The sequence below is a fragment of the Arachis hypogaea genome, chromosome 15, assembly GCF_003086295.3.
Source record: "Arachis hypogaea cultivar Tifrunner chromosome 15, arahy.Tifrunner.gnm2.J5K5, whole genome shotgun sequence".
NCBI lineage: Eukaryota > Viridiplantae > Streptophyta > Magnoliopsida > Fabales > Fabaceae > Arachis > Arachis hypogaea.
The window spans coordinates 82,961,835-82,979,613 of NC_092050.1; the positions used below are offsets into that span (position 1 = coordinate 82,961,835).

A 17,779-nucleotide genomic window follows, 5' to 3' on the forward strand; every position below is an offset into this window, starting at 1 on the left:
GCTAAAGAAGCATGTTTTCAATCAAAGCACAAAATTAGGAAGGAAAATGTAAAACATGCGAATTCTATGAATAAGTGTGAGAATAGTGGATAAAATCCACTTAATTAAGCACAAGATAAACCTTAAAAATGGGGTTTATCAATCTCCCCACACTTAAACATTAGCCTGTTCTCATGCTAAGCTCAAGAGAAGCTATAAAGGAGTGAAGAGGAATGGTAAAACTTATGAAATGCAACCTATCTATATGAATGCAACTAAATGAAAAAATACTTCTACCTACTTGGTTAAAAGTAAACAAATTCTCCAAGACAAACATAAATCAGATTCCACTAATTCAAATCACACAATAAGAGACAAGTAAACTTGTAAGAAGATAGCTCATGAAAGCCGGAAACACAGAATCAAGCGTTGAACCCTCACTGGAAGTGTATATGCACTCTAATCGCTCAAGTGTCTAGGGTTAATTCACTCTAATCTCCTCTAGTCATTCTTTCTAAAACTTTGTTCTTCATCTAAAAAATCAACAAATATTTAATGTACAAATGCAAACATCATGAGGGCTTTTTAAGGTTGTAATGGGGCTAAGGTAAAGGTGAGGATACATGTATGGCCAAGTGAGTTATACTTTGAATCTTTGACTAACCTAAATTCTCACCTAACACACACACATACTCTATATAATTCTAAAATTATGCCTAGCTACCCAAAAATCCCACTTTTGTATATTTCACATACTCATGCATCAATTTTTAATTCCATCACATGTGCATTGATCTTTTTATTGAACTTAGCATTGGGGTGATTTTATCCCCTATTCATTTATTTATTTTCTTTTCTCTTTTTTTAATCATAAATGAAAACATAATATATCAATGCATATGATTTTTTCTGATTTCATATGAGTAAGCACCCAAATTTCCAATATTTGTCAGTAAAAAAACACAACACATTCTCATTTGCACAGTTTTTAGTTTTTAGTTTTGAATCTTAGAGAGAAAACACTACTTCCTCTAGGGTTCTTCACATTCATAGTTTTAGAGTTTTATGCTTTTGATTTGGATATTGAGAAGAGTTACTACCTCTGTTGAAGTTTCCATAATTCTAGTTCGTTTCCTTATTTCCTTACTATTTTAATCACCCATTTACCCTGTTCAGATTTACAAATGGATATCTTTGATTTTGGAATTTATTAATGCAAAGAACTAATTTTTAGCTTTAATTAATTTTCTTCTATTATTTTATTTGAATTTCCATGTCTTCTTTTCTTTCCCTTTTATCTTTTATGAAAATGGCATTCATGTTAATGGAGTAGACTCCCAACTTGACTTGGGAGTTGATTAAAAGGAGACCCTTGAGTTGGAATACTCAAGTATCAATTTTAATTGGAAGTTGTTGGCTAACTCTCTATTCACTAACGCTAATCCTTCCATAGGAGAGGATTAGGACTTGTGAATCAGAGTTAGCTCAATTACTTGACTTTCCTTTATTCAGTAAAGGTTAACTAAGTAAAAACAACAACCTCATACTATTACACTTGGAAAAATTCAACAAGGATAGAACTTCCAATTAATCTTCTCCCAGTCAAGGATTTTATTTTGATTATATAAATTCTCTTGCTAATTTTCATTGCTTTAATTTACAATCATTTAATTTCCCGTTCTCCAACTCTAAAATCTCTCGGAAAAATTCCTGACTAATAAAATAGCACTCTTTTGTCAACTCGTTGGGAGACGACCTGGGATTTCCACTCCAAGTATTTTATTCTTAAATTGTGACAACCCTTTCTAAATTCATAAGCGGTATTTTTGTCGGTTAAGAACTGTACTTGCAACGTTATTTCTATATTAAATTTTTAATCGACAATTTTCCGCTAATTAATGTTTCTAAATATTTTTAATAGAGTACATTTGATTTTAAAATTACTCTACCCTCTAATTTTATCAAAATATCTATCCATATCTATCCATATTCTTTTATAGAATTCCTAATTTCTAACCCCAACTTCCCAAATTGAATCAGAAACCCTAATTCCCAAATTGAGGAACCCTAACCCTAGCTTCCCTTTGCCTCAGCCACACCCCCACCCCTCTTTCACCCTCTTCAGTGTAACACCCTCAGCCTCACTCAAACTCACACACGGACAAGAGAGGAAGAAGGAGAAGAGGACGACGCCGGCGGGTTGGGTGCCGCCGTCACTGTCGTAGCCACGTTTGAGGGAGGAAGAGATCAACAGAGAGTGCAGTTGCTGAGCCAGGATCGCTGCTGCTGAGGGCTTTGTCGCCGCCGTCCATAGAGCTTCGAGTAGCACCGTTGTGCCTTCGTCGCGCCTCCATCGCCGTTTATGTCAGACCGTTGCGAAAGAAACCAGAGGATGGAGACCGGCCCGAGCCAAGAGCAGGAGGAAGAAGACGTTGCTGTGCCTCCCATCGCCGTCGCTGTTCGTGCTCCGCCAGTCGCCGCCGTTCCGTGGAGTCCGCCCTGGTGCCGGTTGAACAGGGATGAGGGAGAGGCGTCGAGAGGGAGATACAATAGAGGTCAGAGGGAAGAGCTGCCATCACCGCCATCCCGTCTATGAAGCCCGAGCTGGTGTTGCCGTCCTGATCTTCGGTGCCGCCGTGGAGGAGAGTGGAGTAGTCATCGTCGTTGGAGAGAGGGAGAGTCAGAGGAGGACGAGACGTGTGAGAAAGGAGACGCATAGGGGAGGAACTGTTCCTCTGCCGCCGCTATCGCCGGAACTCCTGGTCGCCGTCGTCGTTCATGGAAAGTCAGTTAAGTCATAGCCATGCGAACCACTACCTCTGAACCCCAGTTGCTCTATAACAATCCTGTATTTTCCTCTGATATTCTCAACTCTGTTCTGCTTCTCTTTTGTTTTGTCGTTCTTACTTCATTGGTGTCCTTGTTGTTCTAACCGATTGGATTGGTGCTGCTGCTGCTAAGACGTATGCCCTGCTCTCTGGTTTCTATTTTTCTGAGTACCAGAGCTGCTGCTCCATTCCCGTATTTCTTTTGGTAAGATAGGTTTTGTTCTACAATCAATATTCTGATTACTGCTCCTTTGATGATCTGTTCTGTTTTACCCTTGTGTTTGCTTCAGCCTCTATTAAATTCCCTTCCAAAAATTGCTATTGCTGCTACTAGAGTTGTAGGTGATGCCGCTGCCGTTCCAGTTGTATTGGAATGACTACCTGCCACAAATTGGGGATAAAGGAAATTGTTACGTTAAATAATACGATTCCGGCTAATTGAGGTAGGGGATTTTATTTGAAATTAACAGTTTTAACTTATGAATGCCAATGAGGTTTAGTGAGTAATTGCAAATAATTCATAATTATGATTAATTGATAGAAATAAGCTTGATTGATTTGAGATTGTGAAATTTGGATTAAGTTTGGTATTGAGATGATTTTCTAGTATTTCAACTAATTTATTGATTTTAGAGTGTGGCTGTGAATATCATTGGGTGTTCTTGTTGTGAGTGATAGATTAATTGATAAGATTAATTCTGGTTGAGGCTATGATTGATATTGGTTTTCTGATTTTGATGTAATTGTTGAAAATTCTGATTTTAGGTGATTATGCTAAATTGGTTGAGATGTGGTTATATTCTAATTATTGAGGATAAGTGCTTACTGTTGGTTTTAGTTATCTGATATATATGAATGGCTGTGAATTTGACTTGTGACTGGCTGAAATTCATTTTGGTGGTTATTGAAGGATTAGAACTTAAAGGATTAAACTGTCTTGAGAACCTGATTTTTGGAAATAATATAGTAAATTTTAAGAGTATATAAATAATTTTGTAATGGTTAGACTAATTTTCTGTGTCATGATTTATTGATTCTGACTTGGCTGTGATTGTGGCCGGTTTCATGGTTGTAGGTGATTAATTGATTATATTGATTTTGATTTGAAGCTGTAACTGTTACCGATTTTCTGATTGTTTGGAATTACTAAGAATCCTGTTATTTGATTATGTTGAGCTGGTTGCCATAGGCTGGTTTGCTTGATGGTTGCAAATTGACTGAAATTATGATCTTTGACGGATTTATATTGAATTGAATGATGTGCTGGTTATTTGATATATTGTAACGGTAGTGGATTTGGTTGGTGACTGATTGAAGAATGGTTTTGGAAAATTAGTTATGAGTTTTTAAAGTTAGACTGGTTTAATTTTAAAATAAATGATGACTGGATGAAATTCTGATTTTAATTGATGAAAGGATGTTAGTTCTTAAACTGAATTATGATGAGATAATTATTGAGAATCTGTTATGATAATTGCTAATGAACGGATGGAGAATTGATTGAGTTTAATTTGAAAGGATTTTGTGACTTATGAATTTAGTTGTGAATTGATGAGATTGGAGTTGGATTGATGGATTAGTTGGAATTGTGGAGTATGATTGACTGGCTAATTATTATGAATTGTGAATGTTTGGTTGATTGAGAATTGCCCGTTTGAAAATTGTTGAGAAAAGGGCTGGTGATTTGTGGAGAAAGAGGGAACCCGTAAGGATGGTTAAGTCCGAGTTTTAGGGGAGGTGCTGCCAAAATTTTATAAAAATCTGAGGTTTCATTTGAAAAGTTATTTTAGAAGCTTTGAATTTGGAAAATTATATTACTTGAGCTTTATTTAGTTTAGAAAAGAATTAAAATATTTTGAGTTCAATTTACCAAGGAAAGGAATTATGTTTCGAACTTGAATTATTTAAGAAAGAAATTATATTTTGAATTTGATTCAATATAGAAAGAGTTATGTTTTGGGCTTGAAATAAAGGATAACCTTTTTAGAAATTTGGTGAAATAATAATATTTGAATTTGAATAGTAAGAGAGATGATTTTTGAATCTTTGTGAAGTTAGTGAACTTGAGAAAAAGTTCTATTAGATTATTTCCAAAGAGAGGTTATGTTTTGAAAAGTGTTTAATGAATTTAAAATAAATGATTTTTCTTGAGTCTTTCGATAGAAAACCAAACTGAAAAATAGTTTTAAAGTTGGCTTGAGTCAAGATTGCTAAAGTAGAGATTATGACTGGCTTGATGGTTAAGATTTTTATGGATAAATGCCTGGGAAAGTTAAGAAAGGCTTAAAGAAAAATGTTAAGAACTCAAAGGGAAAAAGAGAATAACGAATTGATATGTGGATTGTTGCGTTTTAGGAAGGATAATGAAAAGTGATAAAAGGCGAAAAAACCCCACGAACTGTTAGTTGTTTAACTACGGGGAAAAGCCCACGAATTGATAATTGGTTAAAATCGGGTGGTACCCACGAACTGAATGATCATTGATCTCGGGGAAAACCTATAGATTGTTATTTGTTTTATATGCGGGAAAAATCCACGGACTGATAATCAATGATTACGGGAATAACCCATGAATTGTTGTATGTTGATCTCGGGTATAGCCTATGAACTGAAGATCACTGTTTGCTGTGAATTGATCTCGGGTATAACCCACGAACTGAAGATCTCTGTTTTGTTTGTGAAATGATCTCGGGGATGCCCACGAACTGAGGATCACTGTTTCCTCTTGTGTGTATATTATGGGGTCGGGCTTTGCGCCGACTGCCGGTAGTCACGAAGGAGTGGTATTCTTACCACCGACACATATGCACTAAAGACACAAAGGGAAGCCATATCTGGGACTTGTTCCTAGGTAATGTCGGGCTGCAGGGTGTAAACCGACACGTTAGCTCATGGCCTGCTTAGGACAGACATGCAACATAGTAGTTGTGCATTTGCATTTGGTTATGTTTGCTTGTATTACTTCTCTGTGATTGTGTTGCTTGTTATATTGTGATTTATTTGTGTGTTGAATTGAGTTTCTTCTTGTGCTAGTAGTCTGTGAATGTATAGAGATGATTAATAATTGTTTGTTGTGACTGGGAATCAATTATGTGGCTGAAAGATATTTGATATGACAAATTTTGTGATTGAGATCTATTTTGGGTTTAGGAATTTAAAGAAAGTAATTATTTATCTAAAGTAAGACTAAAAAGTATTTCAAAGGGTTTGACGAAGAGGGTTTATTAAGCAAAGTTAATAATTTGCATGTTAATCATTACTTTTACGGCATTCCCGTTCCCTACTGAGAACGTGTGGTTTGTTCTCACCCCCAAAATCTTTCACCCTTTCAGTGACACAGGTACGAAGATTCAGTTTGAAGCTGCGGGCGATTCTAGAATTTATTTATGAGTTAAGTTTATGACTTGAGAATCTTTCATAGAATTCCCTCGCCCTTACTGCTTAAGGTTTTTATTTTATGCAGAGGGATAGGAGTTGTACCTGAATTTTATTTAAATTCTTTTGTATAATATTACTATTATTAATAATTATGTGATTATTATTACTTGGTGATGTTTGCTATATGATTTTAATTAATAAAAACAAAAATTTCTGGTATTTTCTATAAAATTGAATCGCTATATCGAACTAAAGGCTTAATAGTAAATAGTTAATAAGGAAAACAAGTCAGTAACGCCTTACTTTTGGTACGATCATGACGTATTGGAAGTTGGGTCGTTACAATATGGTATCAGAGCAGTTCGTTCCTGTTAGATCCTTGGGAATGGACTGACTATGCTTCACTGCATACTCTGAGTGTCTGTCATGCTTTGTGACTTGTTCTGATAACAAGAGTTTGTGTTTTATATGCATAACTGTCTGATGATTAATGCTGTTAGGTTACCATTTCATACTTCATGGTATTAGGTCTGGCCAACTTAATCCTAATGATTTATGTATATGGGAACACTAATAGGTTATCATAGACAAAATAGAAGTTATAAGTAATGCGATTAACGGGGTTTGGGAGCGTTAGAAGTTATAAAGTTAGCTTCGTTTTGACGTGTAATCTTTATTCGTGCCACGCAAACTCGTGCCATCTTTTTCTTCGTTGCTTTCATTGGAATTCTCTGGTTTGAATTTCCTTCTTAGAATGTGATTTGCTTGCTTACCAACCATACTTTGTCGATCTTGTATACCTTTGCTTGCCTATGAATCTGATTTCTTACGTAACTCTTTGAATTTTCATCTTTGACAATGCCTATATTTCTGTCCATATATTCTGCTTTCTTTGATTTCAGTTTGAACTTATTTTATTCTAACAATTTTCGAGGGTGAAAAATTTTCTAAGGTGGGTAGAATGTAACAACCCTAGTTTTTGAAAATCAAATGATTAGTTATTTGTGATTTATTATATTTGTTGATAATCCTATTTTAAGAAAATTATTTTACTAAAGGTAATTAAATAGAGTTTCATGATAATTGAAGTTTAAATTAATTAGAATTTTTATATAATCTTTGTTAGATATTTAGTATAATTAAAATTATAATTTTGATAATTGAAAAATAAGAAGAACTGTATAATTTAATTCTATTTTGAATAAATTATGTTATTAATTTGAACTCCTAGAAAATGATTTTATTAAAAATGATTAGATTGATATTTATAAAAACTTTAAGTTTAAGTCAATTAATATTTTTGTACAATTTTTATTATTAGTTATTTTACAATTTGAAATTAATGTTCCGGTGATAGAAAAATAATGAAAAATTATACCATTTGATTTGAATAATTAATATTGAGTTTAAAACTATATTTTATAAAAATATGATTAATATGTTCATTTTATATTTTAAATTAGAAATAATTGATTGAACTTAGCAATATGTTGATAAGTAATGTTTCTAAATATTTTTAATAGAGTACATTTGATTTTAAAATTACTCTACCCTCTAATTTTATCAAAATATCTATCCATATCTATCCATATTCTTTTATAAAATTCCTAATTTCTAACCCCAACTTTCCAAATTGAATCAGAAACCCTAATTCCCAAATTGAGGAACCCTAACCCTAGCTTCCCTTTGTCTCAGCCGCACCCCCACCCCTCTTTCACCCTCTTCAGTGTAACACCCTCAGCCTCACTCAAACTCACACACGGACAAGAGAGGAAGAAGGAGAAGAGGACGGCGCCGGCGGGTTGGGTGCCGCCGTCGCTGTCGTAGCCACGTTTGAGGGAGGAAGAGATCAACAGAGAGTGCAGTTACCGAGCCAGGATCGCTGCTGCTGAGGGATTTGTTTCCACCATCCATAGAGCTTCGAGTAGCGCCGCTGTGCCTTCGTCGTGCCTCCATCGCCGTTTTAGTCAGACCGTCACGAAAGGAACCAGAGGATGGAGACGGGCCCGAGCCAAGAGCAGGAGGAAGAAGACTTCGCTGTGCCTCCCGTCGCCGTCGCTGTTCGTGCTCCGCCTGTCGCCGCCGTTCCGTGGAGTCCGCTCTGGTGCCAGTTGAACAGGGATGAGGGAGAGGCGTTGAGAGGGAGATGCAATGGAGGTTAGAGGGAAGAGCTGCCATCACCGCTGTCTCGTCTATGAAGCCTGAGCTCACGTTGCCGTCCTGAGCTTCGGCGCCGCCGTGGAGGAGAGTGGAGTAGTCATCATCGTTGGAGAGAGGGAGAGCCAGAGGAGGACGAGACGTGTGAGAAAGGAGACGCACGGGGGAGGAACTGTTCCTCTGCCGCCGCTATCGCCGGAACTCCTGGTCGCCATCGTCGTTCATGGTAAGTCAGTTAAGTCATAGCCATGAGAACCACTACCTCTGAACCCCAGTTACTCTGTAACAATCCTGTATTTTCCTCTGATATTCTCGATTTTGTTCTGCTTCTCTTTTGTTTTGTCGTTCTTACTTCGTTGGTGTCCTTGTTGTTCTAACCGATTGGATTGGTGCTGCTGCTGCTAAGACGTATGCCCTACTCTCTGGTTTCTATTTTTTTGAGTACCAGAGCTGCTGCTCCATTCTCGTATTTTTTTTGGTAAGATAGGTTTTGTTCTACAATCAATATTCTGATTACTGCTCCTTTGATGATCTGTTCTGTTTTACCCTTGTGTTTGCTTCAGCCTCTATTAAATTCCCTTCCAAAAATTGCTATTGCTGCTACTTGAGTTGTGGGTGATGCCGCTGCTGTTCCAGTTGTATTAGAATGACTACCTGCCACAAATTGGGGATAAAGGAAATTGTTACGTTAAATAATACGATTCCGACTAATTGAGGTAGGGGATTTTATTTGAAATTAACAGTTTTAACTTATGAATGCCAATGAGGTTTAGTGAGTAATTGCAAATAATTCATAATTATGATTAATTGATAGAAATAAGCTTGATTGATTTGAGATTGTGAAATTTGGATTAAGTTTGGTATTGAGATGATTTTCTAGTATTTCAACTAATTTATTGATTTTAGAGTGTGGCTGTGAATATCATTGGGTGTTCTTGTTGTGAGTGATAGATTAATTGATAAGATTAATTCTGGTTGAGGCTATGATTGATAATGGTTTTCTGATTTTGATGTAATTGTTGAAAATTCTGATTTTAGGTGATTATGCTAAATTGGTTGAGATGTGGTTATATTCTAATTATTGAGGATAAGTGCTTATTGTTGGTTTTAGTTATCTGATATATATGAATGGCTGTGAATTTGACTTGTGACTGGCTGAAATTCATTTTGGTGGTTATTGAAGGATTAGAACTTAAAGGATTAAACTGTGTTGAGAACCTGATTTTTTGAAATAATATAGTAAATTTTAAGAGTATATAAATAGTTTTGTAATGGTTACACTAATTTTCTATGTCATGATTTATTGATTCTGACTTGGCTGTGATTGTGGCCGGTTTCATGGTTGTAAGTGATTAATTGATGATATTGATTTTGATTTGAGGCTGTAACTGTTACCGATTTTCTGATTGTTTGGAATTACTGAGAATCCTCTTATTTGATTATGTTGAGCTGGTTGCCATAGGCTGGTTTGCTTGATTGTTGCAAATTGACTGAAATTATGATCTTTGACAGGTTTATATTGAATTGAATGATGTGCTGGTTATTTGATATATTGTAACAGTAGTGGATTTGGTTGGTGACTGATTGAAGAATGGTTTTGGAAAATTAGTTATGAGTTTTTAAAGTTAGACTGGTTTAATTTTAAAATAAATGATGACTGGATGAAATTCTGATTTTAATTGATGAAAGGATGTTAGTTCTTAAACTGAATTATGATGAGATAATTATTGAGAATCTGTTATGATAATTGCTAATGAACGGATGGAGAATTGATTGAGTTTAATTTGAAAGGATTTTGTGACTTATGAATTTAGTTGTGAATTGATGAGATTGGAGTTGGATTGATGGATTAGTTGGAATTGTGGAGTATAATTGACTTGCTAATTATTATGAATTGTGAATGTCTGGTTGATTGAGAATTGCCCGTTTGAAAATTGTTGAGAAAAGGGCTGGTGATTTGTGGAGAAAGAGGGAACCCGTAAGGGTGGTTAAGTCCGAGTTTTAGGGGAGGTGCTGCCAAAATTTTATAAAAATCTGAGGTTTCATTTGAAAAGTTATTTTAGAAGCTTTGAATTTGGAAAATTATATTACTTGATCTTTATTTAGTTTAGAAAAGAATTAAAATATTTTAAGTTCAATTTACCAAGGAAAGGAATTACGTTTCGAACTTGAATTATTTAAGAAAGAAATTATGTTTTGAATTTGATTCAATATAGAAAGAGTTATGTTTTGGGCTTGAAATAAAGGATTACCTTTTTAGAAATTTGGTGAAATAATAATATTTGAATTTGAATAGTAAGAGAGATGATTTTTGAATCTTTGTGAAGTTAGTGAACTTGAGAAAAAGTTCTGTTAGATTATTTCCAAAGAGAGGTTATGTTTTGAAAAGTGTTTAATGAATTTAAAATAAATGATTTTTCTTGAGTCTTTCGATAGAAAACCAAACTGAAAAATAGTTTTAAAGTTGGCTTGAGTCAAGATTGCTAAAGTAGAGATTATGACTGGCTTGATGGTTAAGATTTTTATGGATAAATTTCTGGGAAAGTTAAGAAAGGTTTAAAGAAAAATGTTAAGAACTCGAAGGGAAAAAGAGAATGACGAATTGATATGTGGATTGTTGCGTTTTAGAAAGGATAATGAAAAGTGATAAAAGGCGGAAAAACCCCACGAACTGTTAGTTGTTTAACTACGGGGAAAAGCCCACGAATTGATAATTGGTTAAAATCGGGAAGTACCCACGAACTGAATGATCATTGATCTCGGGGAAAACCTATAGATTGTTATTTGTTTTATATGCGGGAAAAACCCACGGACTGATAATCATTGATTACGGGAATAACCCATGAATTGTTGTATGTTGATCTCGGGTATAGCCTATGAACTGAAGATCATTGTTTGCTGTGAATTGATCTCGGGTATAACCCACGAACTGAAGATCTCTGTTTTGTTTGTGAAATGATCTCGGGGACGCCCACGAACTGAGGATCACTGTTTCCCCTTGTGTGTATATTATGGGGTCGGGCTTTGCGCCGACTGCCGGTAGTCACGAAGGAGTGGTATTCTTACCACCGACACATATGCACTAAGGACACAAAGGGAAGCCATATCTGGGACTTGTTCCTAGGTAATGTCGGGATGCAGGGTGTAAACCGACACGTGAGCTCATGGCCTGCTTAGGACAGACATGCATCATAGTAGTTGTGCATTTGTATTTGGTTGTGTTTGCTTGTATTACTTCTCTGTGATTGTGTTGCTTGTTATATTGTGATTTGTTTGTGTGTTGAATTGAGTTTCTTATTGTGCTAGTAGTCTGTGAATGTATAGAGATGATTAATAATTGTTTGTTGTGACTGAGGATCAATTATGTGGCTGAAAGATATTTGATATGACAAATTTTGTGATTGAGATCTGTTTTGGGTTTAGGAATTTAAAGAAAGTAATTATTTATCTAAAGTAAGACTAAAAATTATTTCAAAGGGTTTGACGAAGAGGGTTTATTAAGCAAAGTTAATTATTTGCATGTTAATCATTACTTTTACGGCATTCCCATTCCCTACTGAGAACGTGTGGTTTGTTCTCACCCCCAAAATCTTTCACCCTTTCAGTGACACAGGTATGAAGATTCAGTTTGAAGCTGCGGGCGATTCTAGAATTTATTTATGAGTTAAGTTTATGACTTGAGAATCTTTCATAGAATTCCCTCACCCTTACTACTTAAGGTTTTTATTTTATGCAGAGGGATAGGAGTTGTACCTGAATTTTATTTAAATTCTTTTGTATAATATTACTATTATTAATAATTATGTGATTATTATTACTTGGTGATGTTTGCTATATGATTTTAATTAATAAAAACAAAAATTTCTGGTATTTTCTATAAAATTGAATCGCTATATCGAACTAAAGGCTTAATGGTAAATAGTTAATAAGGAAAACAGGTCAGTAACGCCTTACTTTTGGTATGATCATGACGTATTGGAAGTTGGGTCATTACAAAGACTCTTCTCTGAGGCTGACCATTGTTGCTGGCCACTTCTTCTGGTGGATTAGTGATGTGAAGACTTTAGTTGATATAGAATTTCTCAATCGAAATCTCGTTGCAAGTATAGTTTTAAACCAATAAAGAATCCTCACATGCAAAAATATTGGTTGTCACAAGTACAAACCCCAATAAGAATTAACCGAAGTATTTAGACTCCGGGTCGTCTCACAAGGAATTGCAATGAAGTGGTCAATTATTGGCTATGAGAGAACAAGGGCGGTTTGATTTGATAAGAGGACAAGAAAAAAAATGGCAAGAAAAGTAATGTGAGTAAGTAAAGAAAGCAAGTAATAAAGAGAGACATTCATGGCAAGGATTAAGATCATAGGCTTTCTATCCTAGTCACTAATAACAATAATTAACAAGAATTTATCCTATTTCATCATCTCCAATATTGGAAGAAGGTGTAAGTTATCTTCCATGAGATAAAGTCAAACAAGACTAGTTAATCTCAATCCAAAAATCCTAATCAACTTACTAATGGAATTAGCAAGAGATTAGAGTCAATGGAAATAATATTAACTAAGAACTCTAGATCACCAACATGAGTTGAGTATTTGATAAATCACTATTTTATGGTTTATCTTATGCTAATTTGAGTAGTTTTTATCAATTCTTTACTCACTTATTCATATAATTTGCATGGTATTACAATTCCTTCCTGATTCTGTGATATAGTTGAAAACATATTTCTTGTGCCTTTAAACTGTCAATTTTAATTACCCTTTATTACCAATCGATGCCGTGATCTATATGTTGAGTGCTTTCAGGCTTCATAGGGCAGGAATGGCTTAGAGGATGGAAAGGAAACATGCAAAATTGGAAGGATCACAAGAAAATGAAGTTTTGAGAAGTTGGCAGCGACGCACACGCATGGGAGACGTGTACGCGTGCCTAGTGCAGAGGACGAGCGACGCGTACGCGTGACTGACGCGCATGCGTGACTGACGCGTACGCGTGACATGCGCCACGTGCAGAAAGTTGCAGAAAGCGCTGGGGGTGATTTCTGGGCTTCTTATGGCCCAGTTCCAAGCCTGAAAAACACCGAATAAGAGCTGCAGAATGGGGGAAACATGAGAGACAACTCATATAACATCAATTCACAACAATTTTAGCTTTTAGATGTAGTTTCTAGAGAGAGAGGTTTTCTCCTCTCTCTAGGTTTTAGGATTTCTCTTAGTTTTAGGTTTATTTCTTCTTAATTCCAGGTTCAATGTTCCTTTAATTTAGTTTCTCTTCTACTTTTATTTATTCTAGCATTCTAGTTTATTTATTTTTCCCAATTTGATTTATGAACTCCATGTTAGATTTGATTTCTTTATTTAATTCAATTTGAGGTATTTCATATTTATGATTTTAAATTAGCTTTTTACATTCTTAGCTTTGGTTGAGTAATTGGAGGCGCATGAGTTATCAAACTCCTTTGTTGACTGATAATTGGAATTCGCTAGTTGGTTTGGATCCCTCTAAAGCTAGTCTTTCCTTAGGAGTTGACTAGGACTTGAGTAATCAAATTGATTAGTCCACTTGACTTTCCTTCATTTAGTAAGGGTTAACTAAGTGGGAGCAATGAACAATTCTCATCACAATTGATAAGGATAACTAGGATAGGACGTCTAATTCTCATACCTTGCCAAGAGTTTTCTTAATTATTAATTTACTTTCTTGCAATTTACTTTTCTTGTTCCTTATTCAAAAACCCCAAAAAGATAATCTCCCATAACCAATACTAAGCCATACTTCCCTGCAATTCCTTGAGAGATGACCCGAGGTTTAAATACTTCGGTTTATTATTTTTATTGGGTTTGCTTTAGTGACAAAAACGTTTTTGCACGAAAGGATTCTTTGTTGGTTTAGAAACTATACTAGCAACGAGAACTTATTTGTGAAATTCTTTACTAGCAAAAATCCATTCGTCAGTATTCATGACTCAAGATTACCTAATTACTCTTTTCAAGCCATGAATGCTCAAGATCTACTCTAGCATCCTTCCAAGCATTTTGTTAAACACTTGGAAGGCATAAATGCAAAGCATGGTAAAAGTGCAAGAAGTATAAATCTATCAACTACCAATTGCAAGAAAAGTAAATCAACAAATCAAATCATCAATAAAAAAGACATTAAACATCAATTGCTTTAAAAAAAATCCAAATCCAACATGAGTGTATGAACATAAAAGAGGCATAAGAGTAAAATAAACATCACAAACTAAGAAGATTGAAGTAGTAGAAATAAGAAATTGTAACGGAAACAAGATGAAATCAAGAAATCATGCTTAGATCTAAGAGAAATTAACCTAATCCTAACCTAATTCTAGAGAGAAGAGGGAGCTTCTCTCTCTAGAAAACTAACTAAAGGCTCATCATGACTAACTAAGTGCTCCCCCCTTTGCTCAATCTTCAATTCTGCATCAAATACCTTCAGAAACAAGTTAGATTTGGGCCTGGACAGCTCAGAAATCGCCCCCAGTGTTTTGCCTTTAAGTGAGTCATGTGCGAGCATCAACGCGTACGCGTGAGTCACGCGTGCGCGTTGCTTGGCAATTTTCCTATACACGCGTACGCGTCATGTGCGGGTACGCGTCGCCATGCAACTTCACTTCCACGCGTGCGTGTCTTTTGTGCGTGCGCGTGGGATGATGTACTCCAAATCCTTGTTTTCTCATGCATTCTCCACTTTGTATGCTTTTCCCTTCATTTCTTCCATCTAATACTTGCCTTATGAACCTAAAATCACTCAACAAACACATCAAGGTATCGAATGGAATTAAAGTGAATTAAAATCACCAATTTAAGGGACTAAAAAGCATGTTTTTATACTCAAGCACAATTTAAGGGAGAATTACAAAACCATGCTATTTCATTGAATAAATGTGGGAAAAGGTGACAAAAATCCCCTAAAATAAGCACAAGATAAACCACAAAATTGGGGTTTATCAAACCTCCACACACTTAAACTAAGCATGTCCTCATGCTAAAATCAAGAAAGAGGCAAGGGGTATCAACATTTATTCAATGCAAACTAACTATATACACCCTATCTATATGCAATCTATCTACATGAATTCATCTACTTGGTCAAAACACTCAATTTCCAAGAATACATATACAAGTACAAGGGCTAATCATTAACAATCAAAGCAAACACACAATTGAATTGAATCATTGAAAGATCTTACAAACTTGCAAGAAAAGATGATCATGGGTGGAAACATGTAATTGAGCAATTGAACCCTCACCGGATGTGTATCCACTCTAGGCACTTAAGTGTATGGGGTTGATTCACTCAATTCTCCCCTAATCATGCTTTCCAAGATTTGTCTTTCATCTAACAATCAACAATTACTTCATGCATGCATACAAATATCATGAGGACTTTCCCATAGGTTGTAATGGGGCTAGGGTCAAGGTAAGGGTGCATATGGTTAAGTGAGATTGAAATTTGGATCTTTGATTAACTTAAACTTCTCACCTAACCTATGACAACCTATACAATTCTAAACAAACCTAACTACCCATTTTTCACTTTTTCACACGCTCATGCATTCTCTTTTGATCACCACACATATGCATTGATTTTTATTGAACTTTAAACTTTGGGACATTTTGTCCTCTTCTTATTGCTTTTCTTTTTCTTTCTTTTCTATTTCTATTATATATATATATATATATATATATATATATATTTTTTCTTTTTGTCTTTCTCATTTTTTTTTCTTTTTAAACTAAAATATATACAAGAACATCAATGTATATGGTTTAACATTAAATGCATGAGTATGTACCCAATTCCCAATATTTTCAGCAAAACCATAAAATACACTTTTATCTCTGCCCAATGTTCCCAACTTTTCCCAAACTCAAATGGTAAACACTCTCACTAGCCTAAGTTAATCAAAGATCTAAATTAAGGACATTTATTATTTTTCACTTAGGCCTGTAATGTGCTACAATTAAGAACAAATGCGTTAAGCATAGGCTCAAAATTGGCTAACAATGGAAGATAAAAGGTAGGCTATTTGGGCAAGTGAGCTATTTGAACAATGGCCTCAATCATGTAAATGCATGTATACACAAAATAATGGACATAAAGAATCAAACAAATCAAGGATTACAATCATAGGAAGAGAATGATGCATACAAGAATGAAAGTAAGTGGTTATATATGATGTAACCACACAATTAAGGCTCAAAACTCGCATGTTTGTGTTCTTAGCTCAGAACATGATCCACAATGTGTAGTTCAAACAAGTTCTAAAAAAAATTTTTTTTCAATCAATTAGGGTGCCCTATAGATAAAAATCCTTGGAGAGTCTCATTATTTGACTAAGCTTATTATATACATATGCAAAATAAGAAAATGCAACTAAAAATCCTACAAGACCTAAAAGAGAAATGCAAAAGTGTTGGGGTTAGAAGCTTGTCACCCAAAGAGACCGAATGGTCGGACGACCTCCCCACACTTAAAAGTTTGCACTGTCCTCGGTGAACTCAAAGATGAGCAAGGGGGTACAGCGACTCTCTGAGTTGCCACCTTCAGCTAGTAGGTCAACCAGTTGCTACGTGTTCTTCCTCTCGCTTCTTTTTTTGCTTATGGTGCATCAATCATGAAAAACAAAATAAACACCGTAAGATGAGAAAATACAAAAACAAGGAAGCGTGAATTGTTGGAATGAGGTAAATCACTAGAATTGAGTGAGTGGATTGGTGTGACATTAGAGAATAGTGTGTGGGTTCTAAGTTGTGCGCGGTTTAGAATACACACACATTAGCATAAAAAGTTATGTCACAAGTACACAAAAGAAAGTATACACTTCTCTCATTCTAGTGTGCTTGAGATGCTTTAAACTTGTAGGTTAAGACAACCCAACAAGCAGTAAAGAAGCATGAAAGTATTCAAGCCAAAAGTCAAGCAATTGTGAAATGGATAAGGAATGGACATTGATTGATGTGTAAGTAAACTTAGTGAACAAAATGGTGTATGAAACTTACACAACAATCCATGACACATATTGAAGTTGTTGCAACACCTAGGTGACATAGAGATGGAAGACATGGATGCTATGGAACTTAGGAAAAGAATATAGAAGTGGAACTCAATCACATAGCAAGCATGGTCCACAAAGCTTAGAAAGCTCAAAAATATGTCACTAGGTAAGCTTTCGATCCGATTTCACAATTCCAAAATCTCAATGCATGAAATAGGTGATATGAATAAGAGTCAATCATGAATAAGCAACACCTAAGAAACAATGCATCGATGATGTACAATTTCCTAATAATAGATGATGAATGCATGGTGGCCAAAATATGCAATTCAAAGAGTTAAGATGCATGAAGGCAATGTAACATGTACTTGGTATTCAAAAACATTAAGCATGAAAAGTTCCAAACAA

At 35.3% G+C, this 17,779-nt stretch overlaps 1 long non-coding RNA gene across 2 annotated transcripts; it reads left to right on the forward strand.

Annotated features, from left to right (window-relative positions):
• Positions 1 to 2,002: 2,002 nt before the first annotated feature.
• LOC140178948 (uncharacterized) lies at positions 2,003 to 6,351 on the forward strand. Of its 2 annotated transcripts, none has more exons than XR_011872062.1 (3): positions 2,003 to 3,012; positions 3,142 to 3,250; positions 6,140 to 6,351. It is a non-coding gene; the product is annotated as an uncharacterized lncRNA (long non-coding RNA). The 2 variants fall into 2 exon arrangements; XR_011872061.1 differs by having other exon boundaries at positions 2,008 to 3,012; positions 3,098 to 3,250.
• The last annotated feature ends 11,428 nt before the right edge of the window (positions 6,352 to 17,779 follow it).